The 26,640-nt window shown below is 48.9% G+C and overlaps 1 protein-coding gene and 1 pseudogene across 1 annotated transcript in view; one reads left to right on the top strand and one right to left on the bottom strand.

Annotated features, from left to right (window-relative positions):
- LOC139084626 (tubulin alpha-3 chain-like) overlaps positions 1 to 20,029 on the bottom strand; it is a 37,508-nt pseudogene extending 17,479 nt beyond the window's left edge.
- LOC103544460 (cationic amino acid transporter 4-like) overlaps positions 19,907 to 26,640 on the top strand; it is a 45,749-nt gene continuing 39,015 nt past the window's right edge. Inside the window, exon 1 of the mRNA XM_070628335.1 lies at positions 19,907 to 20,058. The gene's annotated coding sequence lies outside the window, so the exon portion shown is untranslated. The remainder of the gene's footprint in view (positions 20,059 to 26,640) is intronic.

Below are 26,640 nucleotides of genomic sequence, written 5' to 3'. Positions count from 1 at the left end.
AGGACCTAATATAAACTTAAGATTCATGTCTACTGCTGTGTAAGCCACTCAAGAAGTTACCTGAGTGCCTGATGACACCATCAGAGACAGGTCAAACTGCGAAAGATGCGTTGACCCTGACTTCTAGGAATCTTGATTGGCTTCCCCCTGGGCTCAGAAACTGGTTTATAATTTGCTCCAACCATTAACCTTGTTTTTCTCTTTTTGTTTCTCTAGAAAAATTTCTTGTTAAATACCTGGTTACTTATTTACACAATACAGGCCTAACTTCAGGAGCCCACCAGCATCACTGCCTTATTAAAAGACTGGTTCAATGAGATGAAACACCCTACACCCCATTTCAGCAGGAAGTGGCTAGATTGGTTGCTGCCCCAAATCCCTCAAGATTGAGAAATGGACATAAAATAGGGGGGAATTGATACTGACCCTGATATCAGTTTCCCTATATTAAACCCAGCATATATGGGGTTAAAACCAAAACACTCATTCCATGCTTACTCCTTGGCTTCCTCGCTCCAGAATCCACTATCCTCCATGGAGATAGACACTGCCAAGGACAAGCACCTGGATTCACTATCTCCTCCCCACAAAGAGATACAGGCTAGTGGGAAAGCTGCTGACCAGCAAGGTCACGGGCTCCCTCCTCTCTGCAAGTCATCTCAAGGCTAAAGACAGGCTGGTGGGAAAGCTCCAACCAGCAAGGCCATATGCTCCCCCTCCCCTACCCAAAACCCCAAATAAAAACCCTTCCTGTTAGCTTTTTGGGGAGTTTGGGATTTTAGCGTTAGCTGCCCTCTCTCCTTGCTCAGCACTGTGCAATAATAAAATTCTTTCTTCCACCATACTCAGTGTCAGAGATTGGCTTGCTGTGTGCAACAGGTGAGCAAACTCACTTCAGGTTCGATATCATTCTGTTACATAGAACAGCTGGGTTTTGCTCAGAACCATGTACTTTCTGTACGGGCCTTTAAAATCTCTTTGTCACTTTAGTTAAATAGATAATTAAGTGTTGTTTCATAAAAATGTGATCCTTTTTGATCAAATGTTTTAAAATTTTGTGATAATTTTTGACAAACTTCCCCTGAATCAAATTCTCTATAAACTCTTTTTCTGACCTGAGAGATAGTAAACTAATTAGGCTTATTTGATATGTTAAATTACACAGGAAGCATTGTCAAATAAGGAATAACAATTAGTCTTCTTTATGTTATGTCTTTATAAGTATAGGTTATAAGAGTTCCAGGAAGTATGTACTTCCTGGGAGTCTAATGTGTCCTGGAATAAAATGTGTGTCATGAAAATTGAGGCTCACAGTAAATATCAGGAAAGCGCCGTAGCTGACTTTCTTGCAAAGGCAGCAACAACAGAGTCTATAAAGGTCATGACACACGTGGATGAAGTCCATTCTGCTTCTCTTGCAAGAAAGAAAATTGGCCTCTCACTGCCAGACGTTTGCCATCCCGATGTCCTTGTAACACAGCAACAGTCTGCTCCTGACTCAGAGAAATTAAGGAGGGTGAACAATGGCTGTAAATTCAACAAGCAGTAGGGGCTCTGGGAAACCCAAGATGGCTGCTTAGTTCTTCCTGGCTCCCTAGCAAGCTCCATTTTAAAATTTTTACATTTGTTCCCCCACCACAGTGCATTAAGAACAGCTATTCTGTCCCAGAGGCCTCAGAACTCCTCCCTCTGGGTCCTTTGAGCACCTGCAGCTGGACGTCATTCAGTTGCCACTTCCTATGGCTCATCAATATGTTCTTGTTGCTGTCTGTGTTTCCTGGATGGGTTAAAGCCTTTCCCTTGCCACAAAGCTGACACCCTCACAATGGCAGAGAAACTGATAGAACACGAGCTTCCCACTTGGGATGTACCTTCCACAATTCCCAGTTATCGAGGCACCCACTTCACTGAGAAAATCATACAAACCTTAAAGAAAACTCAGCAAACTTCTTGGGATTCTCACTGTCCCTGTCACCCTCAATCATCAGGCAAAGTCAATAAAACGAGTGAAAAACTGGATTCAAGCAGAAGAAATAGTAAGTTACGTGAGACTACATGAGCTGAAAAAGATGCCCTAGGCTTTTTCCCCAAAATTAAAAGAAATTTTTTCTCTTAAGCCACTTTGGAAGACATACCTTTGTGAACAAAGATGAAACATTGACTTTCTCTTATTACCTGATCCATCCAGAATTCAGAAACTCTCAGTGAATATTCTTATTTTCACTTTTTAATTAATCAGGACAAATTTTTAATAGAAACAAATTAGTTTTATTGTGATTACTTTTGGTGAAAAATGAGGGCAATTGTAGAGAGAAAAATTCTGTTTGCACCTTTGTAGACATTAGATTCTGGTCCTGTTAATTATTTTGAGGTTTGTTACACACTGTGGACTGGACTCCCCTGGCCTAAGGTATTGCCTTCAGCCTTGCTGACTGTTGGCAGTGCCCTCTTTGGAGAACATGGACTAACTCCACATGGGACAGTCACCAGCAGATCAGTGTCTGTTGGTCCACAACCTTCTGTGGCTCCCCTCTTGTCTTATGTGAGTGTGACCAGCTGCTGTGAGTCTCTACTGTCTTATCCCCAGCCCATCAACAACAGGTTAAAGACGCTTTCTTGGATCCCAATATAAAGGATCCTGTTGGTCACAGTCTCGAGCCTGGTGACTGGGTATTCTGGAAGCATCATTAGAGGACAGCCCTCGAGCTCCATGGAAAGGACCTTACCAAGGCTCCCTGACCACTGACACTGCTACACTGCGTACTATGTGCCCCCTTTTGGGTACACCTTTGTGTGTGATTACTATGGGGAACCGTGGGCTTATGCATTGATGGATCAGGATTTGGTCCCAGGCCTGTCTGATTCCAAACCCTATGGGATTTCCATTATACTAACGCTTCTGACAGTAACCGTACATCATATTGAACAAGCATGTACTGTTGCAGGACAATTTCATGTATTCTGTTTGTGTTAGAATGATGGAGTCCAGTGCTGAGCAGCCTTCTCAGAGCAGAGGGACATGGTCAAGGCAAGCTCATCTCTGTCTGTGGAGCCGTAGAGACGAGGCAGGGAGAAGGGAGAAGGAAACAAGGACGATCAATACCAGGTGTCCCGAGCCTGAGGATTGGAGCTGTGAAGACAGGTCTCTGGAGAGGCTTTGACTCAGGTCTGGACTGAAGTGAATCAGCGTTGGAATAAGCAGTGATTTTGGACTAGACTTTCTTTTAATAATTCGTATTTGGGGTTCTCTCCTTAGTCTTTAACTGCCTTGGGAAAGAATGACATTTTTTCTACATTAAAAAGGCGAAGTTGAGTGAAAGGGGTCCTGATCTCCCTCACAGCTGCACAGTGACTCTTTCCAGGACCACGAACCCCTGCAGGCAGTGCGGGTGGGGAAGGGGCCGCCCTGCGAGTGCTGGACCTGCAAATCCAAACATCAGTGAACAGGGAGCATCGTGCACTTGAGCCACCTATTCTCTCTCAGCTAGTGAAGAGCCCAGGCAGGAGTCCGGGGTGAGGCCAATGAGGCACCCCAGTCAGGAGCAGGAGTGGAGCCGGAGGGGCGTCAGGACCCACATTCAGGCCTGGGCTGGAACATGGACTCAGCCACGCCATGCATCTGGGCAGGAAGCTCTAGTTCTCCCATCCCCACTCTCTCCCTTAAATGACGCCTCACAGGGCTGCTGGGAGGACCGAGGTGGGGTTTAGGAAAAGCTCTTACAGATAATCCAGCAGTTCTGAGGCAGACACTGGGTCCCCCTGCACAGACTGGAGAACACCAAAGCAGACACCTAAGAAACACATGCATGACACTGAGAGCAGCTGAGCCCAGGGAGGCCGAGAGAGCAGCGTGAGAGGGAAGCAGAGACTCCTCATCTCTGCTGACAGGGCCAAGGACGGCCCCACCGCCTCTGCTCAGAAATGTCTCCATGGGACAGAATGCCTCGGGTGAGGCTGCAGGGCCAGGAGAGAGGAAAGGAGTGGATGCTGGCTGAGGCCCACCTAGTGACCGGCTCTGTGCAGGGGGCAAAGACACAGACACACAAGACACACTCCTGCCCGTAAAGGGATCACCCACTGGGGGAGTAGAGGAAAAGGAACCTCATAAAAATGCAGAGTGATGCGTGCAAGGAGAGAGTGTGCACCAGCTCTCCTGGGGGTAAAGGTCAGATGGCGATAGAGCCCCTGAGCTGAGCTCTGCAGGTGAGGTGGGCGGAGCAGGGCATTTCAGCAAGAAGAGCAGCAGGAGCAACGCAGAGGGAGAAACCGCCCCGTGTGCACAGAGACTTCCAGGCAGCTTGAAGTGAGAGGATGGATTTCAGAGCGGGAGGGAAGAGGGGGGCTGGCAGACCCCAGATACTGAGAGCGTGCTGCGAATCACACACTGAGAAGCCTGGATTCATCCAGAGGGGAGCTGCTGACAGGTTTAAAGCAGGAGGGACAGGGGCTCATTTCTGGGGTAGAAAGATCACTTGGGAGCAGGTGGGCAGGAAGTGCCAGAGAGGAGGAAGTAGCAGGAGCACAGGCCTGGAGGAGGGGAGTGAGAAGGAGCAGGCAGCCTGAGCTCTCTGCAGGAGGTGAGATGGAGGAGGGAGATGTGGGAAACAGGGGGACAAGTGCTGGGCCTAGCTTCTGATGGGAAGGAGGCAGCCCTTAGAGGGAGATGATGTGTCCAGGTCAGACTATCAGAATCCCATGTCCCTAAGGGCCATCTGGGGAGCCGTCCAGCAGGTGGTTGGAAATGGGTCCCCACAGCTTAAGAGGGAGGTCTGGGTTCCAGCCAAGGGCAGGAGAGGGGTGAGCCACAGGCTGGGGAAGGGGTGCTGCATGGGGCACCTCTGCCAGTTGAGTGAGCTGAGGGCCAGGCAGGGCTGGATCCCCTGGAGCTGGTGCTACTGCCCTTTGTGCACATGCTGTTGGCACAGTGGTCCCTGTGGACCTGCTCCACCCTCCATTGCACCCTCCCTTCTCTGTCTCCTGCTCTCAGCCCTGGTTATCCCCTCCCTCTCCACTGGCAACCCTGGAGGAAGGAACCCTGCTGTGCACACAAAGCCACAGGTAGGTCTGAGCCTGGGTCCAGCAAGGCCAGAGGAAGAGCAAGGGAGAAGGTGAAGGGGAAGCGAGGGTGCCCCGGCCATCACAGCAGAGCAGCTGTCCAGTGGGCTGAGGAGGAGGAAGGACAGCTGGCAGGGAAGGATGGAGGGGAGGAGTCTGCGGAAGTGCCTGGGCCAGGCCAGAGGTGGGTGAGTGATGGCAAAGGGAAGAAGTGGTCACAAGAAGAATCTAGGAGGCCACCTCCTCATTTGGGCTCTGGAACCTGTGCACCCAGCTGCCACTGGGTTGGGAAGATGTGACAGAGGAGGGATCTGTGTGGACAGTCACAGGCAGGTCTGTGCTGGGGCCTCCTCCAGCAGGCCAGCACTCCCAACAGGAAGCCTCAGTGTCTTGTTGACCCAGAGGCCCAGGCCCAGGCTCAGGGCTCCCACCACAGAGATCCAGTTGTTGCTGCAAGAGAAAGACATGAGCATTGTGCTGCCTTGCACACACAATTCCCCAGGGTCCCAGTTGTAGGTGCTAGTGCATCACTGGGTCGAGTGTCACATTCCAGCTCCACAAACATACTGTGGACCCTGGGCAGGTCTGTGAGTAATAGCCAGATAACGACCCCGCTTCATTGGAGGCCCCCAGTGTTCAGGAGATCACTCAGCAAACACGCCTAGAGTGACCCCACCGCCAGTGGACATTAGCTGTTGTTCCCTGGCCCTCAGAGCTCAGCAGGTGCTCCCACTTGTTCTGCCCCAGCTGGCACCCCGTCCGTCTCACCATGATAGCAGCTGTTCTGGAAAAGCAACCAGCTCCCTCTCCATGTTCCCTCTTCCTCGTTTTCCTGCTGGACCCGAACTCCAGGCCTCAGCACTGCTCTTGGCCACTCTCTCCTGGAGCCAGTTCCACTTCTCTCTGACTCCTCAGACCCCAAGTCGGGCCTCAAATTTCAGCATCTCCTGTGGCCTCCTCTGGCCTTGGCTCCTTCCATGGGGAGCAAAGGTGGGCAAGGTGCAGTGGGCAGGCCCTGCTCACTTCTGCAGCCATGACCTGTCGGGCCTCTGCCTCTTTCCTTCCCTCTGGCCTGCGGCCCCTGCCCTGGTTCCCTGCTGGGACCTGGGACCCTGCTGGAGCCTGGAGAAGCAGCCCACACAGCAGGCCCCCAGCAGCCATGAGCTGAGCAGAGGATGTGAGAATCTACCCTGCACCAGGCTCTCTGAAGATGCTGCACACACGTGTGTGATTCTCTGGCCCCCCTATGCAGTAGGAATCACAAGCCCCAATGCACACATGATGAACTCGAGTGAGAATGACGGAGCTGGGTGCTCTCAGAGTGATGCTCAGGACCCATCATGGGTAGACTATGGTAGGTTTTGGAATTAAAGTAGTGAACAGTAGCAAGATCACAGAGCCCCTTGTCACTGAGTGGCTATTGTCACAGAGATTGTGACAACAGGGGGCACCCAGTGTGCCTCATCACATGTTGAATTCCTCTAACATGTTGTTGGTCTGAAGTGCCTCACCCAGTGTGGAGGCTCCAGGATCTCAAAGGCAATTTTATGAATTTTCCAGGACTCTCAGGAAGAAATCTGCTTGGAATGCAAAAAAGCAACGCCATGGGACCACATGTGATCGTGGAGAAAGTCAGAGGCCACAGCTTCAGAGCCCAGGAGTCCCGAGGGGCAAAGACCACAGACTGAGTGCAGAAGGACAGAGTCCGGGGTTAGAGTCTGTGGCTTGGATGGTGGTGAGAAGTAGAGATGAACCCCTGGAACCCCAGCAGAGAGAGGGTGTGGATTTGAATGACCCTCAGAATCTGGGGGGCTGTCACGTGGAAACAAGACCCAGAGACACAGCGATCAGGGAACATGCCCACTTTGGGGCCTCTCAAGTGCAGGGACCCCAAAGCACAGTGCAGCCCAGGGGCCTAGGGGTCTCCAGTGAAGGGCTGCTGGGGGCTGTGATGGGGAGAAGTGTGGAGCTCATGGATGTGCTGGGAAGACAGAGCCTGACCTGCCACCTTGTGGGCAGGAGCCCAGGTCAGCCCCTGTCAGAGGGCAAGGCAGCGGCTGCCGTTCCTTGAGGAGGACCCACACAGGGAGCTGGCACCAGGAGTCCTGCAGATGCCTTGGGACATCCAAACCCATTCCCGAGGGCTAGAGACCACAACATCCAAGGGAGTAGGTGGGCAGTTTGAGAGTGTGCTGGGTCCCAAGGGTGCCAGGGTGTCATCTCAGGAAGCATCTGCACATGCTCAACAGTAAGCATGTGTCACCAGACGGCACCACGTACCCGTTAGCCAAGTGTCTATGATGTCTGGGGAAGGTGGTTGACAGCCCTGCACCCCTCAGTAAGTGATATGAGAGGGGCACAAGGAGATGGAACATTGTCATCATTCAGCAGAGCCAGGAGCATTAAAGTTCCTAGAAATATTCTTTAAGCTCTGTTTCAAAGCTCCAATGTTTGATAATTGAAGGTTCAGCATCATGGCGGAGTGAGCTTTCCTGGTAATCTCTCCCCTCCACCATACAATGAAAAGGACAATCATACTCCAACATAGGACATCCAAACACAACAGAAAAGAGGTCTGATGGACCCACACAACCACACGATGGAGGGTGGAGAGGCTGGAGCCCCTCTCAGAGGAGGTGGAACAGGGTCAGAGAAAACTTGGCTCCCTCCCCCAAAGATTGTGATCTGGGACCACAGAAGGCCTCTGAGAGGGAAGGAATGGGGGAGAGGATATTCATTTGTGGAACATCAAGGGTCCCTAGGGTCCTCGCAGCCTAGAGGGAAGCCCTCTACCCAGGTGAAAGCTTTCACGGGGGGTGACCTCATCAAGCTGACACCCCAGGAGAGCAGATAGCGAGATCTGATTGAGAAAGCACCCCTCCCCTCACCCACCCAGCGCTGCTCCAGCACCTGAGATCTAGGCAGAGTGCAGAGGGCTCAGAATACGTGGTTCTTGACCCCCACCAGTGGCAATAGGCAGTAACTGCAACCAAACAATACCAAGATGTGCAAAAAAGAGCCATGCCCTCTAGCAGTATCAAACATTATATTAGATCTTCAGATCAGAGAGAAAAGGACAAGTACTCAGAATTCAGTCCTGAGGACACAGAAATATGTAATCTAAATGACAGAGAATTCAAAATAGCTATCATCAAAAAGCTCAATGAGTTAAAAGAAAATGTACAGAAGCAATTCAACGAGTTCAGGAGCTACTTCACAAAAGAGATTGAAACAATAAAGAAGAATCAATCAGAAATATTGGAGAAGAAAGACACAATGGAAGAAATAAAACAAAATATGGAGTCCTTGAATGCTGGAGGGGACATCATAGAGGAGCGTATCAGCATAATCAAAGACAGACATGTTGAAGTGCTCCAGATAGAGAAGGAGAGAGAACTAAGACTAAAAAGAAATGAAGAAAGTCTCCAAGAAATATCCGACTTAATTAGGAAATGCAGCATAAGAATTATAGGTATTCAAGAAGGAGAAGAAAAGGACAAAGGAGTAGGAAGGTTCTTCTAAGAAACAAAAGCAGAGATTTTCCCAAACCTAGGGAAGGAGATGGAAATTCATGTGGAAGAGCTGCCAGAGCTCCTAAGCATGTCAATGTAAAAAGACCTACTGCAAGGCATATACTAGTGAAACCGGCAAAAGTGAATGACAAAGAAAAAATACTAAGGGCAGAAAAGCAGAAGAAAATAACCTACAACGGAACCCCTATCAGGCTTTCAGCAGAGTTCTCTGCAGAAACCTTACAGGCTAGGAGAGACTGGAATGACATATTCAAATCTTTGAAGGACAACAATTTTCAGCCAAGAATACCCTATCCAGTGAAAATATCCTTCAGATATGATGGAGAAATAAAAACTTTCCGAGATAAACAAAAGCTAAGGGAGTTCATAGCCATGAGACAACCCTCCCCAGAAGTCCTCAAGAAGACCCTCATACCTGGAAAAAAAAGGGGGAGAAAGGGGTTACAAATCACAGAGTAAGGAGATAAATACGTAGACAAAATCAGAAAATCGTAGCTACACATCAGAACATGTTAGCAAACACTCAAGAATAGCATTAAAGATACAGGGAAGGGGCCAGCCTGGTGGTGCAGTGGTTAAGTTCACATGGTCTGCTTCAGCAGACCAGGGTTTGACGGTTTGGATCCTGGGTGCAGACCTATGCACCATATGTCAAGCTATGCTGTGGCAGGCATCCCACATAAAATGGAGGAAGATGGGCACGTATGTTAGCTCAGGGCCAGTCTTCCTCAGCAAAAAAAAAAAAAAATAGGAGGATTGGTGGTGGATGTTAGGACTAATCTTTCTGAAAAAAAAAAAAGAGATACAGGGAAAGAAAACACCAAAAATAAAGATAATCTTATCATTTTAATCACAAACTCACAACACAAGTTGGAATGAGATGTGAGAAAAACAACTTAGGAGGGGAAGAGGAAAAGGATTGAATTGGCTTAGTCTAAGGAAATAAGGGGCGATCAGAAAATGGACTATCTTATCTACGAGATTTTGAATACAAACATGGTAACCACTAAACAAAAAAGCAGAACAGAGACACAAATAATAAATAAGGAGAAAACAAAGAAACACAACATAAAAAACTACATAACTCAATTGGTAGACCAAAATACATGGGATAAGAAACAAAGGAAATGAAGGAGACCTGGAAAACAAGTGACAAAGTGGCAGCATTAAGCCCTCACACATCGATAATCACCCTAAATGTAAATGGATTGAATTATCCAATAAAAAGAGTGACAAGATGGATTAAAGAACAAGACCCAACAATATGCTGCCTCCAGGAAACACATCTCAGCTCCAATGACAAACACAGGCTCAGAGTGAAGGGGTGGAAGACGATACTCCAAGCTAACAGCAAATAAAAGAAAGCAGGTGTCTTAATACTTATATCAGACAAAGTAGACTTCAAGATAAGACAGGTAAAGAAAGACAAACAGGGGCAGTATATAATGATTAAAGGGACACACCACCAAGAACACATAACACTTCTATGCATCCAACACAGGAGCAGCAAAGTATATAAAGCAACTATTAACAAACCTAAAAGAAGACATTAATAATAACACAATAATAGTAGGGGACATCAACACTCCACTCACATCAATGGATAGATCATCCAGATGGAAAACTACAAGGAAACAGTGGAATTAAACGAAAAGCTACACCAGTTGGAGTTAATAGACATATATAGAACACTCCATACAAAACAGCAGAATACATAGTCTTCTCAAGTCTTCTCAAGTGCACACCGAACATTCTCAAAGATAGACCATATGTTGGGAAACAAGGAAAGCCTCAATAAGTTTAAGGAGATTGAAATAATAACAAGCATCTTTTCTGATCACAATGTTATGAAGCTAGAAATTAACTAAAAGAAAAAAGCTGAGAAACAGACAAAGATGTGGAGACTAAACAACATTTTATTGAACAACCAATGGATCATTGCAGAAATTAAAGGAGAAATCAAAAAATATCTAGAGATAAATGAAAATGAAAACACCACACCAACTCATATGGGATGCAGCAAAAGCCACATTAAGGGGGAAATTCATCATAATATAGTCTCACCTTAACAAACAAGAAAAATCCCAAATAAGCAATCTCAAACTACACCTAACTGAATTAGAAAAAGAATAAACAAAGCCCAAAGTCAGCAGAAGGAGAGAAATAATAAAAATCAGAGCAGAAATAAATGCTATTGAAACAAAAAAGGCAGTAGAAATGATCAATGGTACAAAGAGCTCATTCTTTGAGAAGATAATCAAAACTGACAAACCTCTAGCCAGACTTACAAAGAAAAAAAGAGAGAAAGCTCAGATAAACAAAATTAGAAATGAAAGAGGAGAAACAACAATGGATACCACAGAAATACAACAGATTATAAGAGAATACTATGAAAAGCTATATGCCAACAAAATGGAGAAACTAGAGGAAACAGATAAATTCTTAGACTCTTACAACCTCCCAAAGCCAAATCAAGAAAAAATAGACAATCTGAATAGACCAATCACAAGTAAAGAGATTGAAACAGCAACCAAAAGCATCCCAAAAAATAAAAGCCCAGGACCAGATGGCCTCCCTGGAGAAGTCTACCAAACTTTCAGAGAAGATTTAATACCTATCCTTCTCAAGCCATTCCAAAAAATTAGGGAAGATGGAGCCTTCCTAACACATTCTATGAGGCCAAAATTCAGTCTGATATCAAAGCCTGACAAGGACAACACAAAAAAGGAAAACTACAGGCCAATATTGCTGATGAGCATCAATGCAAAAATCCTCAACAAGATATTAGGAACCCGAATACAGCAATACATCAAAAAGATCATACATCATGATCAAGCGGGATTTATACCAGGGACATGGGGGTGGTTTAACATCCACAAATCCATGTGATACACCACATTAACAAAACGAGGAATAAAAACCACATGATCATCTCAGTAGAGCAGAGAAAGCATTTGACAAGATCCAACAGCCATTTATGCTAAAAAACTCTTAACAAAATGGGGATAGAAGGAAATTACCTCAACATAATACAAGACATTTATGACAAACCCACAGCCAACATCATACTCAATGAGGGAAAACTGAATGCCATCCCTCTGAGAACAGGAACAAGACAAAGATGCCCATTATACCACTCTTATCCAACATAGTACTGGAGGTTTTGTCCAGAGTCATTAGGCAAGAGAAAGGAATGAAAGGAATCCAAATAGGGAGTGAAGAAGTGAAACTCTTGCTGTTTGCCGATGACATGAGCTTATATATAGAAAACCCTAAAGAACCCATCAGAAAATTATTAGAAATAATTAACAACTACAGTAAATTTGTAGGGTACAAAATCAACTTACAAAAATCAGTTGTATTTCTATTCTCTAATAACAAACTTACAGAAAAATATCTCGAGAATACAATTCCATTTACAATTACAACAAAAAGAATAAAATATCTAGGAATAAATTTAACCAAGGAAGTGAAGGACTTATACAATGAAAACTAAGGAGGTGAAGGACTTATACAATGAAAACTACAAGACATTATTGAAAGAAATAGATCATGAATAAAGAGATGGAAAGAGATTCCATGCACATGGATTGGAAGAATAAACATAGCTAAAACGTCCATATTACCCAAAGCAATCTACAGCTTCAATGCTAGTCCAATCAGAATCCCAATGACATTCTTCAAGAAATAGAACAAAGAATCCTAAAATTCATATGGGGCAACCAAAGAGCCCAAATCGCTAAAGCAATCCTGAGAAAAAAGAACAAGACTGGAGGCATCACAATCCCTGACTTCAAATGGACTACAAAGCCATAGTAATCAAAACAGCGTGGTACTGGTACAAAAACAGACACACACAGATCAATGGAACAGAACTGAAAGCCCAGAAATAAAACTGCAAATCTACAGGCAGCTAATCTTCGACAAAGGAGCCAAGAACATGCAATGGAGAAAAGACAGTCTCTTCAATAAATGGTGTTTGGAAAACTGGACAGCCACCTGCAAAAGAATGAAAGTAGACCATTATCTCATGCTGATACCAGCCCTGATATCAGTTTCCCCACATTACACCTAGCATATATGGGGTTAAAACCAAAACACTCATTCCCTGCTTACTCCCTGGCTTCCTGGCTCCAGAATCCACCATCCTCCATGGAGACAGACACCGCCAAGGACAAGGACCTGGATTCACTATCTCCTCCCCACAAAGAGATACAGGCTGGTGGAAAAGCTGCTGACCGGCAAGGTCACGGGCTCCCTCCTCTCTGCAAGTGTCTCAAGGCCAAAGACAGGCTGGTGGGAGAGCGCTGACCAGCAAGGCCATATGCTCCCCCTCCCCTACCTAAAACTCCAAATAAAAACTCTTCCTTTTAGCTTTTTGGGGAGTTTGGGATTTCAGTGTTCACTGCCCTTTCTCCTTGCTCAGCACTGTGCAATAATAAAATTCCTACTTTCTTCCACTACCCCTGGTGTCAGAGATTGGCTTGTTGCGCAATGGGTGAGCGAACTCACTTCAGGTTCAATATCAATACCATACACAAAAATAAACTCAAAATGGATCAAACACTTGAAGATAAGTCCTGAAACCATAAAACTCCTGGAAGATATTGTAGGTAGTACACTCTGTAACATGGAAGTTAAAAAGATCTTTTTGAATACCATGTCTTCTCAGCCAAGGGAAACAAAAGAAAAAATAATTAAGTAGGACTTCATTAGACTAAAGAGCTTCTGCAAGGTAAAAGAAACTAGGATCAAGACAAAAAGACAACCCCCAACTGGGAGAAAATATTCACAAATCATATATCTGACAAGGGGTTAATCTCCATAATATATAAGGAACTCACATAACTGAGCAACAAAAAACCAAACAGCTCAATCGAAAAATGGGCAGAGGATACCAACAGACATTTTTCCAAAGACGATACAGATGGCCAATAAACACATGAAAAGATGTTCAACATCACTAATCATCAGGGAAATGCAAATCAAAACTACACTAAGATACGACCTTATGCCTGTTAAATGGCTATAATCACTAAGACTAAAAATAACAGATGTTGGAGAGGGTGTGGAGAGAAGGGAACCCTCGTACACCACTGGTGGGAATGCAAACTCGTGCAGCCACTATGGAAAATAGTATGGAGATTCCTCAAAAAACTAAAAAATAGAACCACCATAGACCCAGCTATCCCACTACTGGGTATCTACCCAAACAACTTGAAATCAACAGTCCAAAGTAACATATGCACCGCTATGTTCATTGCAGCACTATTCACAATAGCCAAGACATGGAAACAATCCAAGTGCCCATCGTCCGATGATTGGATAAAGAAGATGTGATGTATATACATACAATGGAAACTACTCAGCCATAAAAAAGACAAATTTATGCCATTTGCAGCAACATGGATGGGCCCGGAGGGTACTATGCTAAGTGAAACAAGCCAGACTGAGAAAGACAAACACCAGATGATTTCACTCATATATGGAATATAAACAAACACATGGACTAAGAAAACAGTTCAGTGGTTACCAGGGGGAGGAGGTGGGGGGTCGGCACAGGGGGGTGAAATAGTCAGTGTTCCCAATGCAAGGTTTCAAAGCACAAAGATTTACTAAATTCTAGGAAAACTGTGTTAGGTTTTCAATGTAATTTGCATTTTTCAGGCTCCTTCATTGATGCGGCATGTGGACTAAAGTATAAAAGCTTAGAACTGGAATTTTAAAATCTGAGGTCTGTGAAAGGAGGAGTGTCCACAAAAATCCCTAAAACTGTCAGTCAAATGTACAAGGTCAGGACATCTTAGGGGGGAAAAGGGTTTTTTGGATTCTCCACAGCATTTAAGACCCACAGAAGCTTAGAAGCTGTAGGTGACAACACAATTCATCCTCGTCCTCACTGTCCACAGTCTCAGTAAAAGCGTCCTAACTTTCACTTTAAGCAAAACGTGCTGACGTCTGTTTATAAAAGACCCAGTAATACGGGTATTTTCTCTGAGACCCGAAGCTGAGGTCGCGGAGGGGGAGGTCACTGGTCTCAGTCACTTGGTTAGTTCAGCTGTAGCATAACCAGGACCAGCACACGGAACGAATTCTAAATCTTTGTGCCTTAACATCTTCAGAAGGCGATAGAGAACACCGTGAACGGACCCTCAGGTTTTCACAAAGCTTTGTTACCAACTGGAGGACCCTAACAAACAACATTCATCTTTAAATCTGACAAGGCTCATGAACCCCGGCAATAAGAAAGCAGTGTAACTTTGAGGTGGGGCTGAGCCAAGGGTGACTGCGGGCTGGGGTGGGGAGCGGGGGACGAGCTCCCAGGCCCACTTCCGGAGGGGCTCTCTTAGGCATCACAGACAGACAGTGATCACTGAATGTTCTAAATGGTTTGGCTTATTGTCTTCAAGGTCAGGGCTACTCCCACCCCTAAAGCTACCTTGAGGCCACTCAGTGTTCCGTGACCCTCTAATGAAGAAAAACTAAAACACACCAGCCTCTCAGCCACCTGTGACTCGGGAGCCCTGAAGCTGAGAAGGCGGCCATAACCAGTGGGACCCTCTCTGCCATCGCTGTTTGGTGTGGCCCCTGTGATCCCCACTCACCGTCCCCTGCAAGCTCTCCTGGCAGAGCTACTTGACAAGCACAGTTTATAAAAAGCCCAGAGGAGCTGCTGCTCCCATCCCTTCCTGCTGGTCCCCAAAAGCGGCCTTTGTCCTTCGTGATGGGAGCGGCCCCTCATGGGGAAACGGGCCAGTGCGGCCGTGGAGGCAAATATTAGTGACTGGCCGTGAGTGTAGACTGAATGCATGTTGTGAGAGGAAAAGAACAGGGGGCAGGGAGGACGGGGTAGAAATGGGGAGAGCACAGACACACGACAGCCCTGCTGTGGGAGCGCACTGCAGCCAGCATGGCAGCACAGCGGCCACCCAAGATTGTCAAGGCTGCCCGGCAGGGTGGAGGCCAGGGCGAGTGGGCGGCCAGGGCGTCCATTGGTGGGTGGAGAGCCCACCAGAAGGAAGGTCTGCACCCACCAGCCAGGCCCGCTGCCCCTCTGGCGGGCACACAGCAGGGGCTCAATCGGCGCTTCCAGAACACGTTACAGATGTAATGACCGATGTGCACCATGGACGCGCACACGTGCACTTTAACCCTGGACTGAGCCTGCGCTTCTTGGGAAGGTGTTCTCCCACCTGGACGTGCCCGGTGACCCCTCCCCGCACATGCACACAGCCCTGACGCAGTGTTCTGGAAGTGCTGTGCGAATGTTCTGGAGCAGCACTGTCCAATACAAATGTGATGTGAGCCACACATGTGATTTTAAATTTTCTATAGCCACACAAAAAGTAACAAGAAACAGGAAATTAATTTAAATATCTGTTTTAATTAACCCAAAATATCCAACATATTATCACTTCAACATGGAATCAGTATAAGAATCACGTGTGAGGTGAGACGTTCCCTCTTTGCGCCCGTCCCTCGGCACCTGGGCACGTGGCGGGTGCCCACACACCTAGCGCCTGTCACCGCACCAGGCTGGGGCCTGTGGCTCCCGCAAAGCACAGTAAAGCTGCATGCGAGGACCACAGCTTTGGTGCACCACGTTCATCCCCCACGTCCTGGAGGGACATCTTTTAAAATGTAGTTTCCTGAACTTCAACAGGGAGCACTCCACTGAATTTCTTTCCTCAGTGACCCACGTGCCCCCATGACAAGCATTCCCCCTCGGTGCTTCCGGGGTGTTCTGCTTCCCCCTTTTCTGCGGGAAAATGCAGAAATGAGTGAGCTGGTCGGTGACAGTCCCCACGGGCCACCTCGATGGCCAGGGGTCAGGAACCCAGACAGAGTCAAGCCCCTCAGCCCACAGCCTGGAGCAGCTGCACACCCCGATTCTGTGGGAAACCTAAGGCCAGTGAGTGCCCACAGCCCCAAACCCCCTCGTCCTCCTGGGCCACCACGGTCCCCACAGTTGGAAAAACACTCTGACAACTCTTTATTTTCTCCGCCCCAGATCCTGCCATTAATGACGTGGTAGGAAGGTCTCTGTGCACAGACACTGCGACAGGGGCCTCAGAGATATGTCTTGTCGGCTGGCCTCGGCCTCCTGGCCACAGCACATTCCTGGCATGGCCCCTCATCTGCCACTCCCCTCCTCCTCCTCCCCATCAAAGCCCTCCCCAGGCTGCCCTCTACCCCATCAGGCATCTCCCCAGGGCCCCCGTGTCCTGGTATCCTGGCCGCTGGCCGCCCAGCCCAGTAGGACCCAAGGCCTGAGCACCTGAGCCGAAAACGACCCTGTGTAGCCCAGTGCTCCACTCCTGTCCCCGTGCTCAGGGCTTCCTCCCCACCTCCCTCAGAGCCCCCTCTGACCTCCCAACCCCTCTATGCCAGTGCTCCCAGCGCCACTCCCACAGCACCCCTCCTGACTCTCCGCTCTCTCCCTCTTCCTGCACCCCCAGCTCAGGCCCCGCTCCCACCAATGGCCTGGATCCACTGGATCCACGCTCTGCCCTGCCTCCCCGCCTGCCCTTCCTCTCTCAGCCCCTCCCCACCTCCCCCCTACAGGGCTGCAGGTCAAGGACACTGCAGCTGGCTCCCAGGGCCCCTCAGCCTGCTCAACCCTTACTGCTCTAGCAAGGCCAGCTGCACTGGCCTCCTCCCGTCTGTTACTATCGGTTTGTCTAGCCATCTCCCTCCCTGGACCAAGAGCATGTCCACCTCACAGTCCCACTGTGCCCCCAGTGCTAGAGCCGGCCTGGCACCCAGAGTCCTCAGTGCATGAGCCCCAACACCCCTCGAGGGAGGAGGGCTCTGTTTCCGGTTTCTCCTTCCTTCTGGAAACTCACCCTTCGATTCCTCAGCTCAGCTGCTAGTCCACCCACCCCTCCCCTGACCTGCCCCTCGGCCCTGCCCCACTCCTCCCTGGCCTGAGCTCCAGGTGGCACCTGGAACTTCCAGGTGGGCGACATGGGGAGGGGCGGGAAGGAGGGTGAAGCCAGAGCACAGGAGGGATCTCAGCCCTCCCTCACACACCCCTGGAAAAGCCTGGAACATACTTTCAGTTTAGAAACCAGGCAGAAAAGAATAGTCACAGTTTGCCCTCAGGCTGCCCACCCAGGTGGCCGACAGCATCTCAGAGGCTGAGGCGTTTCTCACACCCAGGGCTTTGCTCTGCACAGTGCACCACGCTGCTCCTTCCCTGCCCCTTGGTCTGCTGTCCCTCTCTGGGGTGAGGACACCTCTACAGAGCTGAGTCTCACCCAGCTGAGTTAGCCCCTGGGGGGGTGGGGGGGGGTGTTGATCCCGTTCCAGAAGGACTGCGAGTTGTCTCTAATAAAGCGAGCCCTGAAATACTGCCCTCGGTCTCTAAGCTGATGGCAGGGATGGCCCACAGGGTCCTGCCCTTGCCGCTCGAAGCTGCTCTGGCTTTCTGGGGACCACGGCAGTTTCCATGGAAATAAGAGAGAGCCCCAACCCCCAGAGATACACCAATAAACGCAACCTGTAAAAGGAGAGAATGGGCAGCAAGAGAACCGGAGGGACCCGGGGGGTCCGGGAGAGAGAGGCGAGTGCGGGGCAGCGGGGCCATGGACCAGAGACTGAAGAGGCCGCAGAGGCCGCAGGCCCAGGAAAAGGAGGGCCTTGTGGGGGCTACAGTTCTTGGCAGAGAGAAAGAGGCCCTGGAGGTCAGAGACACAGAGAGAGCTGACAGAGCGTGGGTCAGTGAGGAGGCCAGCACTCGAGTGCCCGGGCGGCACAGGACAGGGGATCTGGGGACCCAGGACCCTGGCACTCCTGCCCACAGGGGCCCAGGCTGCTCTCCACCCAAGCGTCAGCCCTTCTCCGGGTGTCTGAGAGAGCCCCGTGCTTCTGGGCAAGGAGCCAGCCCAGGAGGTTCGGCTGCACGTCAGAGGGTTTCTGATAGCACCTGGGAGCAGAAGGGACACATGGGGAGGAAGCATTTGGAGCTGCACAGTGACACCTTGTCACCAGCACCTGTTCACGCCTCAGTCATGACCCTCGAGAGTGTGGAGGCCCCTCACACCTGAGCCCAGTGCTCTGCCACTCCGGCCTCTGCACCCTGAGTGTCCAGGACAGCCAGGGGCTGCCACGCTCACTCCCATCCCACAACCCGAGGAGGGAAGCTCATCTGGCCAGACTCCAGAGCAGGACTTGAGGCGAGTGGGGTACAGGTGAGGGGGTGGCAGGAAGGCCTCTGCCTGCCCAGCTCCCTGAGCGCTTCCCTGAGGCCGGACAAACCATGAGCACAGGCACCAAAGCAGTCTCCATCCCGGGTTTGTGGAACGAAGGCAGGAGCGCAGAGGGGAGGAGAGGCTGGGGTAGCAAATGTCCCAGATGAGGCCCAGCCTACTTGGCCTCCCTGGGGCACCAGCTCTGCGTCCACCCGATCCGCAGGTGCTCTCTCCAGGGAGGCAGCCAGGCCGAAGCTGGGGACTGGAGCCCCAGGGGCGAGCCCTTGGATGGCCCAGCGGGTCCTGGGACAAGACCGACGGACAGGCCTGGCCACTGAGGGCCAAGGCCGCCCCGTGCCCGGCGCTGCCCCCTCGCCGCCCGGGATACAGGGCCAGGGAGCACCAGACCGAACTCTGACCTCTCGTCTCAGTCAGGCTCAATGGGGGCAGACACGGCCGCAGGGGCCTGGGGCTCGCTCAGCAGCCTCTGCTTGGCACAAGGATGGAGCATCTGGAGGACGGCGAGGGGCGCCACGTGCAGCGTCAGCAGGGCAACCGGGCTCCTGCAGAGACAGACTCCGTGCGCAGGGAGCCCTCCTTGCCCGGGCCGGGCGGCTCGGCAACAGCGGGCGGGCGTGGCTGCCACCCTCAAACCCCGATTCTGCCCTGGGCCTCAGGGGCTCCGACAAGGGCGGGGGCGGAGAGCAGGGGTGTCGGGGGTTACCGAGCGCGCAGCCCCGCCCGCGCCCACTCACTGAACACAGCGGGGTGGATGGCGCAGTCCGCCGCCTGCACGGCTTGTCCGGGTCCATCTCCTGGGCGCTCAGCGTCGTCTTCGGCCCCAGCGCGAGTTTCTGCAAGGCCGCCTCCTGTACCTGGGGCCCCCAGGCCCCTGTCCCGGACTCCGCCCACCGTGCGCTCTCACTCCCCTGTCTACCGGCGTTGGGGCCGGTCGCCTTCCCGGGAGCGCCACCGCCTGGCCTCCCAGGCAGCCCCACCCACTAGGGCCGGGACGGCTCTGCCAGCTCAAGCGTAAAGGACGCAGCCGCCCTTACCGCGCACGCGCAATTGGGGGTTGGGGGGGGGTCCACAAACGCGGCCGGCCTACCTTCCTTTTGCGCATGCGCCTTTTGTGGTGGCAGCCTGCAAAGGTTGCGACGTAGTTTCAGCCAGGCCGGGGTACGTGACCCGTCGCGCGCCTTTATTATGACATTTTGGCGCCGGTAGCCGAATGGTGGTCTTGGTCGCAGAGCCGAGCCACACTGTGGACCCCACAGGTCAGTGGCGGGAGCCGTGCGCGGAACCGCCCCGCGTCCTGGCGACCTCCCCAAACCTCCGCTGGAGCCGTCTCCGTTCCTCCGCGAGCCCCGGGCCGGGCCGGGCCGGCAGCGCCCTCCTGCCACCTTCCCGCCGCCTCCCGCGCCTGCCCCGGCGGTGCTCGGTCACCGCGCGGTGAACGGGCCGGAGGAAGGGAGCTCCGATTAAAGTGGAGCCTCGGGTCAGCCAGCGGTGTGGCCCCCGAGCCCTCCTCCCTGTGTGGCTTGAGTTCTCCGAGCCTCAGTTTCCCCATCTGTAGGAGGGGCCCCCATGCTCACCTCACAGGACGCCGGTGAGCCCGAGCGGGAGCAGAGCGGCCGCGGGGAGGCCTGGCGCGATCCTGGCCTGCATGTCCACGGGTTTCTCTGTGTCTGTGAATGTGATGGTTACGGTGCAGGTCAGGCCTCCGTAGGCCAGTGCTCAGAGGTGGGGATCAGTAAAACATTTCACAAGGAGTGTATGAGACACGCCGCAGAGACGCTAGCAGAGCTGTACCTTTGCGGGAAACTCCTCAATGACTTTAACCAAGTCTTGGCAGCGCTGAGCAAAGGGCTCGTTTACAGAGTCAGCTTTCAGGCTAAGCCTAGAAGACAGAACAAATCGAAAAGATCAGGAGCATATTCGCTTTGCAGCTTTTGCTGATATTGTGGCTCGAGTCAAAACAGAAACCCAAGTGCTGGGCAGGAGTCAGACACGCACCACTGGCCTGATTAACCTACAAGTGAAGAACGAAAATGAGAGGCAGAGAGGCGTTTATTGCGGGATCAGAGAGTTGCAATTCAGGGAGCACAGATTCGGGTAGAAACCCCAATAGTGTCCCCCTAGGGAGTAAAAGTCAGAGGCTTTTAAAGACACCGAAAGGGAAGTTTGCATACTAAGAATGTTAATTGGGTTTGGGAGCAGAAAGCTAATCTTGGCTAAAAATAATTGAGTGCTAAGTCCAGCTAGAGGGGGGCAAAAGCCCATCACTGTGAGGGGCTGCAGGTTCTTGCCGGTTACTCATTTCAGAAGGTCATGTTCTGCTCCCTAAGGATGTGTATAGGAGCCATTTCCTTCATGGCTTCCCAGCTCCGTTTCAAAGCCCTTAGACATGAGTGACTGTTTGACCTTCCACTACCTCAATCAGGTAACACACAAGGGGCCAACTTGGGGAAAGCACTGGTCTCCCCACTTCTTACTCTGCTCCTCTGTTTACCAGGCTCCATCGCTCTCTGGCACCCAGCCCTTCCTGCCCCTGGAGTTCTTCCTTGGGAACAGCTTGGTGCTTTATCTTTTACTTTGATAGCACCTTTATTCCCATACATAATGCTCACCAACTGAAAATGTACACTTCAGTGGGTTGTAGTATAGCCACAGAATTGTGCAGCCATCGCCTCTATCTAATTTCAGAGCGTTTTCATCGCCCCTGAAAGAAACTCTGTCCCCAATAGCAGTCACTTCACGTTCCCCTCTCCCCCCTCCCCTGGCCACCACTAGTCTACTCTCTGTCTCTATGGATTTGCCTGTTCTGGACATTGCGTATCCATGAAATCAGACAATATGCGGTCTTTGTAACTGGCTTCCTTCACTTAGCATAGTGAAAGATTTGTTGATGTTGTATCACCACTTCATTCGTTCTTATGGATAAATAATATTCCTTGTCTGGATATTTCACATTTTATTTCTCCATCAGGAGTAGATGGGCATTTGGTTTCCTCCTACTTTGGGGCTATTGAGAGTAATGCTGCTATGAAAATCCACATACAAGTTTTTGTATGGACACCTGTTTTCATGTCTGGGGTATATACCTGGGGGCAGAATGGCTGGGTCATACAGTAACTTCATATTTAGCATTTAGGAACTGTCCCATAGTTTTCCAGATCAGCTGCTCCATCTTGCATTCCCACCCACAGTGTGTGAGGGTTCCAGTCGCTCCCTATCATCTTCAACACTTGCTCTTCTCTGACTTTTGACTGTAGGCATCCTGGGGGTGCATCGCACTGTGGTTTTGATTTGCATTTCTCTAATGACTAAGGATGTCAACAGTCTTTCCATGTGCTCACTGGACATTTGTCTACCTTTGGAGAAGTGTCTGTTCAGATCCTTTGTCCATTTTAAAATTGGGCTATTTATCTTTTTATTGTTGAATTGTAAGTGTTCTTTATAGTCTGTATACAATATCAGATATATGATTTATAAATGTTTTCTGTCATTCTGTGGGTTATTCTCATTTCACTTTCTTGATGGTTTTCTTGATCCTTTGAAGCATACAAGTTTTTAATTTTGATGAAGTCCAGTTTATCTATATTTTTCTTACTTTGCTTGAGCTTTTGTTGTCATGTTTAAAGAAACCATTGGGGAGAATACAAAATGGGTAAAGGGAATCAATTATACAGTGATGGATGAAAAATGCACTTTTGGTGGTGAGCATGCTGTAGTGTACATAGATGTTGAATTATACTATTATACACCTGAAACCCATACAATGTTATAAACTTGGTGTTGAATGTCCTTGTTTCCTTCTCCCTGCCTCATCTCTATGGCTCTACAGCCATAGATGAGCTTGCCTTGACCATGTTCCCTGTGCTCTGAGAAGGCCGGTCAACACTGGGCTCCATCATTCTAAAACAAATGGAATGATACATGAAATTGCCCTACACCGTACATGCTTATTCAATATGATGTGTGGTTGTTATCAGAAGGATTAGTATAAGGAAATCCCATAGGGCTTGGAATCAGAGAGGCCTGGGACCGAAATCTGATCCATCAACATTGGATCTTGGATTCTGAATCAAAGATCAGCACTCATCTAGAAACAATGTTTTATTTCCTGTTCCTTCACTGTTATCATTAGTCTAATCTGCCTAGCCCAGATTGTATCCTCAGCTTTACGGGAAATCCTTCTGAATTCCTACAGTTCATGTAAAACTCGTCCCTGGACTCAGCCTTGTGTCCATGTGAAACGGGGCTAATACCTTCCAGCCAGGGTCACTGTGAGAGGGGATGAGATGACAGACCCTACGGAAAGGGCCTGTGCAGAGACAGACTCAGTGCTAGTTCTCTTTCCCCAGCCTCTCTGGTTTTCATTTTTTATTGAGGAACAACATTTATGCTGCAAAGTGCACGTGGATTAAGGGCAGAGCCCAGTGAATTTTCACAAACAGCATAGACCTATGTAACCAGCCCCCAGAAGCCCCCTGGAGCCCCTGCCCTTTTCTCTTTTAATAGTTTGGGAAGTAAGGACGTTGTCATCCATAGGAGAGAAGCTGTTCTAAGGAGCTTTTTCAACACCCTGTGTGTGTGAGTAAAAGAAGTCAAGTTCTCAGAAAGTGACAATGTGCTGCCTGGTCCTGGGTCTCTCCTCAGGATGTCCAGGTGAGCAGAGAGTTTGATGACCTCGCCAGGTCAGTGAAGGTCACTCTTCCAGGGCTTTGCAGAAAGACTGCTGCCCGCAGAGCAGAGCACAGAACAGAGTTGCTGCCAGCCGTCAGCCTGTCCTCCCCGATGTCTGCCCCTAAATGACCGTGGAGTGTGGCTTCCTCATCTTCCATTGGCCACTTCATCTTCCACATGGAAGATTCTGGACCTCGCCATGCCTTGTTACCACCTGAGTGTGCACTGAGTCCCCATGTCAACTGGGGTGTAGTCCTAGGGAGCTGGCCTTCATGATGACACAGACACCTGTACCCTCCTCAGCCCCCATGGTCCCTGCGCTAACCTGGGCCATCCTCTGCTCTCTCTCATTTGGTGAATTCACTCATGGGTGAACTGTATGGTATGTGAATTATATCTAAAGCTGTTACCAAAAACCCCCATATTTTTTGATCCAAATTGAGTCAAAAAAGTATATGTATGTATATACACAGAGAAAAGACCAAAAATCCCCTGGCACATTAACAATACTTATCTCTATGTTGTGTGTTTACATATTTTATTTTCTTCATATTTTTCTGCATTTTCCACACTTTCTACTCTAAGTATGTGTTATTTTAGAATCAGAAAAATAAATAGTGCTTAACAACACAACATGACACAGGCTACAATTCAGTCATGTACATGGTGTGGTGGGAGCCCTGAAGAAGGAGGGTGCTATAGACTGTGTAGGGGAGGAAGACATTTCCTCTACCCACTCTGGGTCCTTCTGGCCAGAAAATGAATTAAATTTACTCGAGACAGAATAACAGGAGAAAATTAAACAAAGCTTTATAACATGTATACATGGGAGAAACTCAGGCAAACTGAGCAACTTGCCAAAAGTGTAGAAGCTCTCACCTTAAATACCATCCTTAGCTAAAGACAAAGGAGGATGTTGGGGGTGGGGGGAGTCAGTTATGGGAGATTACCAGAAAAGCACAGTAAGCAAGGGTAAGGTTATCATGCAGATTTAAGTCCTTGCCTTCTGAATTGATAAGAGTTTCTAGAGATAAGGTCATCCCGCCATCTTCCTGGTACAGAGAGGGAGACAGCTTTACAGATGGAGATTTCCTTTACAAATATAAATATCCCTTAACAAAGGGTAAGTAAATTCTGCTTTTCAGAGTTTCTCTCATGTCTGCAGTTTTTAGAAGTAACCAGCCCAAAGTAATCCTCATGCCAAAGAGACACATCTTCGAGTGGTCAATTACAGTCCCCCACAACTGAATTTTGTCCTCCGAAAATTCAAGTGTTGAAGGTTTAACCCCCAGTGTGACTCTATTTGGAGACAGGAAGTAATTAAGGTTAAATGAGGTCATAAGGGTGGGTCCTGACCCAAGAGGATTAATATCCTTATCAGAAGATGCACCAGAAAGCTTGCTCTCTCCCCCAGCCCCATGTGAACACAGCAAGAAGGCAGCCCTCTCTGGGCCAGGAGGAGAGGCCTCACCAGAAATCAACCCTCCCAGACCTGGATCTGGAACTCCTGGCCTCCAGAAGTATGAGGTGTCGACTCAGGAAAAATTCACTACACTTCAAATAGCAGATATTTATTTGGGCAATTAGAATTGCAACTCAGGAGACCCAGATTCAGGCAGAAACCCAAAATGTGTTCCGAGGAAAACGAGGAGGTAAGGGTTTATAAAGGCAAAATGAGAAAAATCACACAGGTCGTTTTGCAAAATTTGTGATTGGCACTGGCAACAACTGTTACTTCTTGGCTGTATGTGATCAGTTGCTAAGACCATCTCTAAGGCAGGAAGTTCTTATCTTTGAGAGTAAGCGTATTTCTTGAAAGAAGGTCAAGATGACAACAGAGAAGCACAGCTCAAAAGTTAACATTCCCTCTGGTAGAGATGTGGTGTGCCTGTATGAGCCCCATTTCCTTAATGGTCTCCCAGCTCCATTTCAGAATCCTTGGCGTATGTTACTCTATTTTGTTCTCACTGTCCACATTTCCCCTTCTGATCAAGATCCTTCAGCAGAAAGCATCTAGGATCAACTGTTTGATATAATGATGTTTCTCTCATTGCTAGAAATGGTCTTTCCTGGGAAGTCGTGTGGCTTGTCGGGGGGAGGCCACATGCTCGATCTTCCGTAGGATAAATGTAGTCAGAGGCTCTGGCAGCATCTGAACAATAAGGAGGTGATCAAGAAATGAGTCTTAGGCACGGTCTCTATCTGGAAAAATATCAAGTCCTTTGGAGTTTGAAGACTGGTTGATCATCTCAAGTCGCTGAGCAATCATTGTTCTGGAGGTAGAGACAGACACAGCATCAAGAAATACAAGTCATTCGTAGCTTGAAGGTGACAAAGATCATGCAAATCAGGACAATAATCATTAGTATAACGTGGAGCAGATCTGAGTGAATATTAGCATAAGAAGCTTAAATACAAGTACACGTAGCACATTTCTAATAATCATCATAAGCAATATCTGACTTCCTGGTCTCATCCAAGCACCTGTACCAGGAAGCCAGATGAAAACATCAATAGAGAATCACAGGGTGTCATTAAAAGACATTGGACTGGAGACATCCTGTGATATTATTATGATTTTTCAAATTCTAACTGAACTTCACCAGAAGAGTTTATGCACGTTCGGCAGGAGGTGTTGGCTATGACACAGATGCCACCCTGTCCTGCAAGGAGATATTCAGTGTCATTCAGTTGTCTAACACAACCCTCACTAAAGAATCAGACTGTTGTTGAGAGAAGGCTCGAATGGTAGAATTTGTCAGTTTAAGGTTAGGGATAAGTTTTTTCTCAACAGGTCATTATGGATGACGTCAATCCAAAGGACAAAGCCTTTCACAGTGGTAATCGATGACAGTAGCTGGGTTGTAAAGTAGGGTCGGGTAGTCTCTCCTTGACCTATGAGATTGCAGTTGGGTTTCTTCTTTAACAAGAACTTGAAATGGAATATTACGATATCCTAAAAGGCATTGTCCTGCCATATGCCAGCTGGCTAGACATTCATAAGCCCATGGTTCCCCATAGTAATTACAAAGGTCTACTCCAAAGGGGGCACATAGAATGCAATGACTTGTAGTTCTGCAGCGGTGTCACTGGTCAAGAGCACTTTCCAACGGGGCTTGAGGGCTGTCTTCCTCTGATGATGCTTCCAGAATACCTAGTACCAGGCTCTA

Source organism: Equus przewalskii, chromosome 7 (assembly GCF_037783145.1).
Source record: "Equus przewalskii isolate Varuska chromosome 7, EquPr2, whole genome shotgun sequence".
NCBI lineage: Eukaryota > Metazoa > Chordata > Mammalia > Perissodactyla > Equidae > Equus > Equus przewalskii.
Note: the sequence above shows the minus strand (reverse complement) of the source record. Positions and strands in the feature narration are given on the sequence as shown.